Source organism: Cryptomeria japonica, unplaced genomic scaffold, assembly GCF_030272615.1.
Source record: "Cryptomeria japonica unplaced genomic scaffold, Sugi_1.0 HiC_scaffold_55, whole genome shotgun sequence".
NCBI lineage: Eukaryota > Viridiplantae > Streptophyta > Pinopsida > Cupressales > Cupressaceae > Cryptomeria > Cryptomeria japonica.
This window is the reverse complement of record NW_026728877.1, coordinates 393222-402500: the sequence shown is the minus strand read 5'-3', so window position 1 is coordinate 402500 and position 9279 is coordinate 393222. Positions and strand designations below refer to the sequence as shown.

Sequence of the window (9279 nt, the reverse complement as noted above, 5' to 3'; positions counted from 1 at the left end):
AGGAGCGCTCCGAAGTGTGCTCCAAGGTGCGGCGTGCACGAAGTCGGAGCCCGGTTTGCCCCGGGTGCGCACCTCGCGTGCACCTTCGCCGCGGTGGGCACCTTGGCTGGGTTGGGCACCATTGAGCGCTCCGAAGTGTGCTCCAAGGTGCGCACCATGGCCCTCCAAGGTGCGCAGCATGGCGTGCACGAAGTCGGAGCCCGGTTTGCCCCGGGTGCGCACCTCGCGTGCACCTTCGCCAGGGTGGGCACCTCGGTGCGCACACCTTCTCAATGTTTTCTTGCCTTTTCTGGAAATTGGTGAAGGCAGCGCATCAAAGGTGCGCACCTCGGTGTGCTCCGAGGTGCGAACCCGAGAGCGCTCCGAGGTGCCCACGAAGTCGAAAGTCGGGTTAATTGCATTGTTTTCCCCGGGTGCGCTCCGAGGTGCGCAACATCGGTGCGCACCAAGGAGGGCTCCGAAGTGTGCTCCAAGGTGCGCACGATTCGGAGCTCGGTTTGCCCGGGGTGCGCACACCTTGGCTGGGTTGCGCACCCTTTGTGCGCTCCAAGGTGCGCACGAAGTCGGAGCTCGGTTTGCCCCGGGTGCGCACCTTCGCCAGGGTGCGCACCTTGATGCGCACGCCTTGGCTGGGCTGCGCACCTTGGTGGGCGCCATGGTGCGCACCTTTCGTGCGCTCCAAGGTGCGCACGAAGTCGGAGCTCGGTTTGCCCCGGGTGCGCACCTTGGTGGGCGCCATGGTGCACTCCGAGGTGCCCAAGATTGGTGCGCACCAAGGAGCGCTCCGAAGTGCGCTCCAAGGTGCGCAGGTGCGCGCGAAGTCGAAAGTTGGGTTAATTGTCCGGTTTGCCTCGGGTGCGCACCTTGCGTGCACCTTCGCCAGGGTGGGCGCCTTGGTGCGCACACCTTGGCTGGGCTGCGCACCCGGGCGCGCACACCTTGGCACCCGCGTTTCCTTCATTTTAAATTTTTTTTTTTTACAATCTCTCAAGTGGGAAATTCTATAATCTCAACTTTTTTTGCCTTTTCAGGAAACTTTTGAATGGAGCGCATCATTGGTGCGCTCCGAAGTGTGCTCCAAGGTGCGCACCTCTGGTGTGCTCCAAAGCTCTCTCTAGCTGCGTGCACCTGCCCCGGCCGCGCACCCGGCCCCGCCCAGCTTCGCTCACCTGTCCCGGGCGTCTGGTGCGGAACCTTAGAGTAAGAAACATCACCGTGCACCTTGGCCAACGTGCGCGACTCGACCGAGCGCGCACTGGCCGAGGTGCACACCGATTTCACCTGGGTGCGCGCGCAGCACCTCGGGCGCACCGGGGTGCGCGCACAACGCCCGGGTTGCACCGTGGCCTGTGTGCTCGGGGCGCCTCGGGTGCGCGCTCGGTGTCGCCCCCGCGCGCGCGGTAGTGCGGGCAGCGCACCCCGGCCCGGCCCGGCCCCGACGAGAACGCAAACGGGCAAAAGGTTTATTCAAATAGCATTGCGACGCCCGGCGAAAAACTAAAAAAGGGTGCAACACCGGGACTTCCCGGGAGGTCACCCATCCCAGTACTACTCCGGCCCAAGCGCGCTTAACTGCGGAGTTCTGATGGGATCCGGTGCACTAACGCTGGTATGATCGCACCCGTTATGAGCTTGTCGCAGTGTGTACTTAGCAAACCGCGACCCACGTGCGAATCCACCCCGGCCACCCACCCCCGTCGAGGTGCACACCCTCCCTCGCGAAGTGCGCCCCGTTCGCCAAGTGTGAGCCCTGCCCGGGTGCGCGCACCTTGCTAGGGCGTCGGGTGTGCACCCGGCCCGGCCTACGTGCGTGCACCTGGACGGGGCGTCGTGTGCGTGCAGTGTCCCGTCTGCAACGCGGTGCCCACACACCACCTCGGGCGCAACGACCTGCGCTCACATGTGGGCCGAGTGCACCTTGGTGCATGTTCGGGGCGCCTCGGGTGCACGCTCGATCTTGCCCCGGTGCACCAAGGCGCTCGGTTTGCCCCGGGTGCGCACTTGGTGCAAGGTGGGCACCCAAAATAGGGATCAAGCACCAAAACACAAGTTTCGGGATGCAAAATGGGACCCAAGGACCACAAATGCGTTCCAAGACCCATGATGGGTCCACGAGAACAAAAATGTGTTCCGAGACTTAATAAACAAATATTGGGTTTTAGGAGAAGAAACATGCTCTGATGCCCAAAACGAGAATCGACCCCGAAAAGGCCACAGGCCAAAAGTGGGATGCGAGACAAAAAAAAATGGGACCCGAGGACCAAAATTGGGTTCCCAGGTCGAAGACAGGGCAACCGGACAAGAAACGACCTCTAAGGCTCGAAATGAGTCCCGACGACTAAAACTTGACAAGAAGCACCCATCAGGCACCCAACTCGACACCCATGGGATGCCGACCCACCCGGGCTTCCACCTAGCACACCTTGGCACCCACCCACCCTCGCACCCAACCTCGCACCCAACTTAGCACCTTTGAACCCACATTGGCACTCACCCTGACCCTGGCACCTTGGAACCCACATTGGCACTCACCTTGACCCTGGCACCCACCTTTGCACTCACCTTGGGACCCACCCTGGCTCCCACCTCGGCACCCACCCAGACACCCACCTTGGTTCCTTGGCACCCACCTTGGATCCTTGGCACCCACCCCGACACCCACCTTGGCACGCAACTTGGCTACTTGCCACCCACCTTGGCTCCTTGACGCCCACCCCGACAACCACCCCGTGACCTACCCTGGCTAGGGTTGGTGCACACCCACCCTGGTGCCCACCTTGGCACCCACCCCATGACCCACCTTGGCACGCACCTTAGTACCCACCCCGTTACCCACCCTAGGACCCACCCCGTGACCCACCTTGGCCAGGGTGGGTGCCTTGGTGCGCACAACTTGCCTGGGCTGCACACCAGGGCGGGCTCAAGATGGCACCCGCGTTCCGTTTTTTTCACTATCTTTCAAAACGGAAATTTTAAAATCTCGTTTTTTTTTTTTTTTTTGCCTTTTCTGGAAATTAGTGAAGGCAGCGCATCAAAGGTGCGCAATGCTGGTGCGAACCCGGGAGCGCTCCGATGTGTGCTCCAAGGTGCGGCGTGCACGAAGTCCGAGCCCGGCTTGCCCCGGGTGCGCACCTCGCGTGCACCTTCGCCGGGGTGAGCACCTTGGCTGGGTTGCGCGCCCTGGTGCGCACCAAGGAGCGCTCTGAAGTGTGCTCCAAGGTGCGGCGTGCACGAAGTCGGAGCTCGGTTTGCCCCGGGTGTGCACCTCGGGTGCGCACCTCGCGTGCACCTTCGCTGCGGTGGGCACCTTGGCTGGGTTGCGCGCCTTGGTGGGCACCATGCAGTGCACGAAGTCGGAGCCCGGTTTGCCCCGGGCGCGCACCTCCGCCAGGGTGGGCACCTTGGTGCGCACAACTTGCCTGGGCTGCGCACCAGGAAGGGCTCAAGATGGCACCCGCGTTCCGTTTTTTTCACTATCTTTCAGAACGGAAATTTTAAAATATCGTTTTTTTTTGCCTTTTCTGGAAATTAGTGAAGGCAGCGCATCAAAGGTGCGCAACGCTGGTGCGAACCTGGGAGCGCTCCGATGTGTGCTCCAAGGTGCGGCGTGCACGAAGTCGGAGCCCGGTTTGCCCCGGGTGCGCCCTGGTGGGCACCATGGTGCGCACCAAGGAGCGCTCCGAAGTGTGCTCCAAGGTGCGGCCTGCACGAAGTCGGAGCCCGGTTTGCCCCGGGCGTGCACCGCGGGTGGGCACCTTGGTGCGCATGCCTTGCCTGGGCTGCGCACCAGGGCGGGCTCAAGATGGCACCCGCGTTCCGTTTTTTTCACTATCTTTCAAAACGGAAATTTTAAAATCTCATTTTTTTTTGCCTTTTCTGGAAATTAGTGAAGGCAGCGCATCAAAGGTGCGCACCTCGCTGCCCACCACGGTGCGCAACGCCGGTGGGCACCCGGGAGTGCTTCGAAGTGTGCTCCAAGGTGCTGCGTGCACGTTGTCGGAGCCCGGTTTGCCCCGGGTGCGCACCTCGCGTGCACCTTCGTCGGGGTGGGCACCTTGGCTGGGTTTGCCCCGGCTGCGCTCCGAAGCGGGGTTATTGGAGCGCCGCCTCTTTTTTTGTCGGAGCGTTTGGTGGGGTTTCTCGCATTGGCTCTTCCCAGGCCCGGTTGCCACCCTGGCGCGCACGAAGTCGGAAGTAGGGTTAATTGCCCGGGTGCGCACCTTTGCCAGGGTGGGCACCTTACCTGGGCTGTGCACCAGGGCGGGCTCAAGATGGCACCCGCGTTCCGTTTTTTTCACTATCTTTCAAAACGGAAATTTTAAAATCTCCTCTTTTTTTTGCCTTTTCTGGAAATTAGTGAAGGCAGCGCATCAAAGGTGCGCACCTCGCTGCCCACCTTGGTGTGCTCTGAGGTGCGCACCCGGGAGCGCTACGAAGTGTGCTCCAAGGTGCGGCGTGCACGTTGTCGGAGCCCGGTTTGCCCCGGGTGCGCACCTCGCCTGCACCTTGGCCGGGGTGGGCACCCTGGCTGGGTTTGCCCAGGGTGCGCTCCGAAGCGGGGTTACTGGAGCGCCCCCCTCTTTTTTTTGTCAGAGCGTTTGGTGGGGTTTCTCGCATTGGCTCTTCCCAGGCCCGGTTGTTGGGTGCGCTCCCACCCTGGCGCGCGCGAAGTTGGAAGTTGGGTTAATTGCCCGGGCGCGCACCTTCGCCAGGGTGGGCACCTTGGTGCGCACACCTTGGCTGGGCTGCGCACCAGGGCGGGCTCAAGATGGCACCAGCATTCCCTTTTTCTCACTATCTTTCAAAACGGAAATTTTAAAATCTCGTTTTTTTTTGCCTTTTATGGAAATTAGTGAAGGCATCGCATCAAAGGTGCGCACCTCGCTGCCCACCTTGGTGTGCTCCGAGGTGCCCACCACGGTGCGCTCCGAGGTGCCCACCACGGTGCGCAACGCCGGTGCGAACCCGGGAGCGCCCCGATGTGTGCTCCAAGGTGCGGCGTGCACGAAGCCGGACCCCGGTTTGCCCCGGGGTGCGCACCTCGCGTGCACCTTGGTGCGCACACCTTGGCTGGGTTGCGCGGCCTGGTGGGCACCATGGTGCGCACCAAGGAGCGCTCCAAAGTGTGCTCCAAGGTGCGGCGTGCACGAAGTCCTAGCCCGGTTTGCCCCGGGTGCGCACCTTCGCCGCGGTGGGCACCATGGCGTGCACGAAGTCGGAGCCCGGTTTGCCCCGGGTGCGCACCTCGCGTGCACCTTCGCCGGGGTGGGCACCTCGGCTGGGTTGCGCGCCCTGGTGCGCACCAAGGAGCGCTCCGAAGTGTGCTCCAAGGTGCGGCGTGCACGAAGTCGGAGCCCGGTTTGCCCCGGGTGCGCACCTTCGCCGCGGTGGGCACCCTGGTGCGCACCATGGCGTGCACGAAGTCGGAGCCCGGTTTGCCCCGGGTGCGCACCTCGCGTGCACCTTCGGCGGGGTTGCGCGCCCTGGTGCGCACCAAGGAGCGCTCCGAAGTGTGCTCCAAGGTGCGGCGTGCACGAAGTCGGAGCCCGGTTTGCCCCGGGTGCGCACCTCGCGTGCACCTTCGGCGGGGTTGCGCGCCCTGGTGGGCACCATGGTGCGCACCAAGGAGCGCTCCGAAGTGTGCTCCAAGGTGCGGCGTGCACGAAGTCGGAGCCCGGTTTGCCCCGGGTGCGCACCTCACGTGCACCTTCGCCGCGGTGGGCACCATGGCGTGCACGAAGTCGGAGCCCGGTTTGCCCCGGGTGCGCACCTCGCGTGCACCTTCGCCGGGGTGGGCACCTCGGCTGGGTTGCGCGCCCTGGTGCGCACCAAGGAGCGCTCCGAAGTGTGCTCCAAGGTGCGGCGTGCACGAAGTCGGAGCCCGGTTTGCCCCGGGTGCGCACCTCGCGTGCACCTTCGCCGCGGTGGGCACCATGGCGTGCACGAAGTCGGAGCCCGGTTTGCCCCGGGTGCGCACCCCGCGTGCACCTTCGCCGGGGTGGGCACCTCGGCTGGGTTGCGCGCCCTGGTGCGCACCAAGGAGCGCTCCGAAGTGTGCTCCAAGGTGCGGCGTGCACGAAGTCGGAGCCCGGTTTGCCCCGGGTGCGCACCTCGCGTGCACCTTCGCCGCGGTGGGCACCTTGGCTGGGTTGGGCACCATTGAGCGCTCCGAAGTGTGCTCCAAGGTGCGCACCATGGCCCTCCAAGGTGCGCAGCATGGCGTGCACGAAGTCGGAGCCCGGTTTGCCCCGGGTGCGCACCTCGCGTGCACCTTCGCCAGGGTGGGCACCTCGGTGCGCACACCTTCTCAATGTTTTCTTGCCTTTTCTGGAAATTGGTGAAGGCAGCGCATCAAAGGTGCGCACCTCGGTGTGCTCCGAGGTGCGAACCCGAGAGCGCTCCGAGGTGCCCACGAAGTCGAAAGTCGGGTTAATTGCATTGTTTTCCCCGGGTGCGCTCCGAGGTGCGCAACATCGGTGCGCACCAAGGAGGGCTCCGAAGTGTGCTCCAAGGTGCGCACGATTCGGAGCTCGGTTTGCCCGGGGTGCGCACACCTTGGCTGGGTTGCGCACCCTTTGTGCGCTCCAAGGTGCGCACGAAGTCGGAGCTCGGTTTGCCCCGGGTGCGCACCTTCGCCAGGGTGCGCACCTTGATGCGCACGCCTTGGCTGGGCTGCGCACCTTGGTGGGCGCCATGGTGCGCACCTTTCGTGCGCTCCAAGGTGCGCACGAAGTCGGAGCTCGGTTTGCCCCGGGTGCGCACCTTGGTGGGCGCCATGGTGCACTCCGAGGTGCCCAAGATTGGTGCGCACCAAGGAGCGCTCCGAAGTGCGCTCCAAGGTGCGCAGGTGCGCGCGAAGTCGAAAGTTGGGTTAATTGTCCGGTTTGCCTCGGGTGCGCACCTTGCGTGCACCTTCGCCAGGGTGGGCGCCTTGGTGCGCACACCTTGGCTGGGCTGCGCACCCGGGCGCGCACACCTTGGCACCCGCGTTTCCTTCATTTTAAATTTTTTTTTTTTACAATCTCTCAAGTGGGAAATTCTATAATCTCAACTTTTTTTGCCTTTTCAGGAAACTTTTGAATGGAGCGCATCATTGGTGCGCTCCGAAGTGTGCTCCAAGGTGCGCACCTCTGGTGTGCTCCAAAGCTCTCTCCAGCTGCGTGCACCTGCCCCGGCCGCGCACCCGGCCCCGCCCAGCTTCGCTCACCTGTCCCGGGCGTCTGGTGCGGAACCTTAGAGTAAGAAACATCACCGTGCACCTTGGCCAACGTGCGCGACTCGACCGAGCGCGCACTGGCCGAGGTGCACACCGATTTCACCTGGGTGCGCGCGCAGCACCTCGGGCGCACCGGGGTGCGCGCACAACGCCCGGGTTGCACCGTGGCCTGTGTGCTCGGGGCGCCTCGGGTGCGCGCTCGGTGTCGCCCCCGCGCGCGCGGTAGTGCGGGCAGCGCACCCCGGCCCGGCCCGGCCCCGACGAGAACGCAAACGGGCAAAAGGTTTATTCAAATAGCATTGCGACGCCCGGCGAAAAACTAAGAAAGGGTGCAACACCGGGACTTCCCGGGAGGTCACCCATCCCAGTACTACTCCGGCCCAAGCGCGCTTAACTGCGGAGTTCTGATGGGATCCGGTGCACTAACGCTGGTATGATCGCACCCGTTATGAGCTTGTCGCAGTGTGTACTTAGCAAACCGCGACCCACGTGCGAATCCACCCCGGCCACCCACCCCCGTCGAGGTGCACACCCTCCCTCGCGAAGTGCGCCCCGTTCGCCAAGTGTGAGCCCTGCCCGGGTGCGCGCACCTTGCTAGGGCGTCGGGTGTGCACCCGGCCCGGCCTACGTGCGTGCACCTGGACGGGGCGTCGTGTGCGTGCAGTGTCCCGTCTGCAACGCGGTGCCCACACACCACCTCGGGCGCAACGACCTGCGCTCACATGTGGGCCGAGTGCACCTTGGTGCATGTTCGGGGCGCCTCGGGTGCACGCTCGATCTTGCCCCGGTGCACCAAGGCGCTCGGTTTGCCCCGGGTGCGCACTTGGTGCAAGGTGGGCACCCAAAATAGGGATCAAGCACCAAAACACAAGTTTCGGGATGCAAAATGGGACCCAAGGACCACAAATGCGTTCCAAGACCCATGATGGGTCCACGAGAACAAAAATGTGTTCCGAGACTTAATAAACAAATATTGGGTTTTAGGAGAAGAAACATGCTCTGATGCCCAAAACGAGAATCGACCCCGAAAAGGCCACAGGCCAAAAGTGGGATGCGAGACAAAAAAAAATGGGACCCGAGGACCAAAATTGGGTTCCCAGGTCGAAGACAGGGCAACCGGACAAGAAACGACCTCTAAGGCTCGAAATGAGTCCCGACGACTAAAACTTGACAAGAAGCACCCATCAGGCACCCAACTCGACACCCATGGGATGCCGACCCACCCGGGCTTCCACCTAGCACACCTTGGCACCCACCCACCCTCGCACCCAACCTCGCACCCAACTTAGCACCTTTGAACCCACATTGGCACTCACCCTGACCCTGGCACCTTGGAACCCACATTGGCACTCACCTTGACCCTGGCACCCACCTTTGCACTCACCTTGGGACCCACCCTGGCTCCCACCTCGGCACCCACCCAGACACCCACCTTGGTTCCTTGGCACCCACCTTGGATCCTTGGCACCCACCCCGACACCCACCTTGGCACGCAACTTGGCTACTTGCCACCCACCTTGGCTCCTTGACGCCCACCCCGACAACCACCCCGTGACCTACCCTGGCTAGGGTTGGTGCACACCCACCCTGGTGCCCACCTTGGCACCCACCCCATGACCCACCTTGGCACGCACCTTAGTACCCACCCTGTTACCCACCCTAGGACCCACCCCGTGACCCACCTTGGCCAGGGTGGGTGCACCCACCCTGGTGCCCACCTTGGCACCCACCCATCCTAGCACCCAGCCTGTGACCGGGCTTGGAACCCAACCTTGCACCCGTCTTGGCCAGTGTGGGTGCGCACCCATCCTGGCACCCACGTTGTGACACACCCTTTAACCCACGCACCCTAGCAGCCACGTTGGCACCCACCTTGGAACACAACCTAGCAACTTGGCACCCACCCCGTGACCCACCTTGGCATCCACCATAGCAGTCGCCCACTTGGCACCCACCTTGGAACCCAAGTTGGCACCCACCTCGGCACCCACCTTGACACTTGTGGACCCACCTTGCCACTCACCCTAGCATCGACCCATCCTAGCACCCACCCTGGCACCTTT

The 9279-nt window shown here is 63.3% G+C and overlaps 2 non-coding genes across 2 annotated transcripts; both read right to left on the bottom strand.

Moving 5' to 3' along the window:
- Positions 1-1504: 1504 nt before the first annotated feature.
- Positions 1505-1623, bottom strand: LOC131863091 (5S ribosomal RNA). The gene has a single exon (XR_009362026.1). It is a non-coding gene; the product is annotated as a 5S ribosomal RNA (ribosomal RNA).
- A 5919-nt stretch (positions 1624-7542) lies between these two features.
- LOC131863090 (5S ribosomal RNA) lies at positions 7543-7661 on the bottom strand. The gene has a single exon (XR_009362025.1). It is a non-coding gene; the product is annotated as a 5S ribosomal RNA (ribosomal RNA).
- Positions 7662-9279: the final 1618 nt, after the last annotated feature.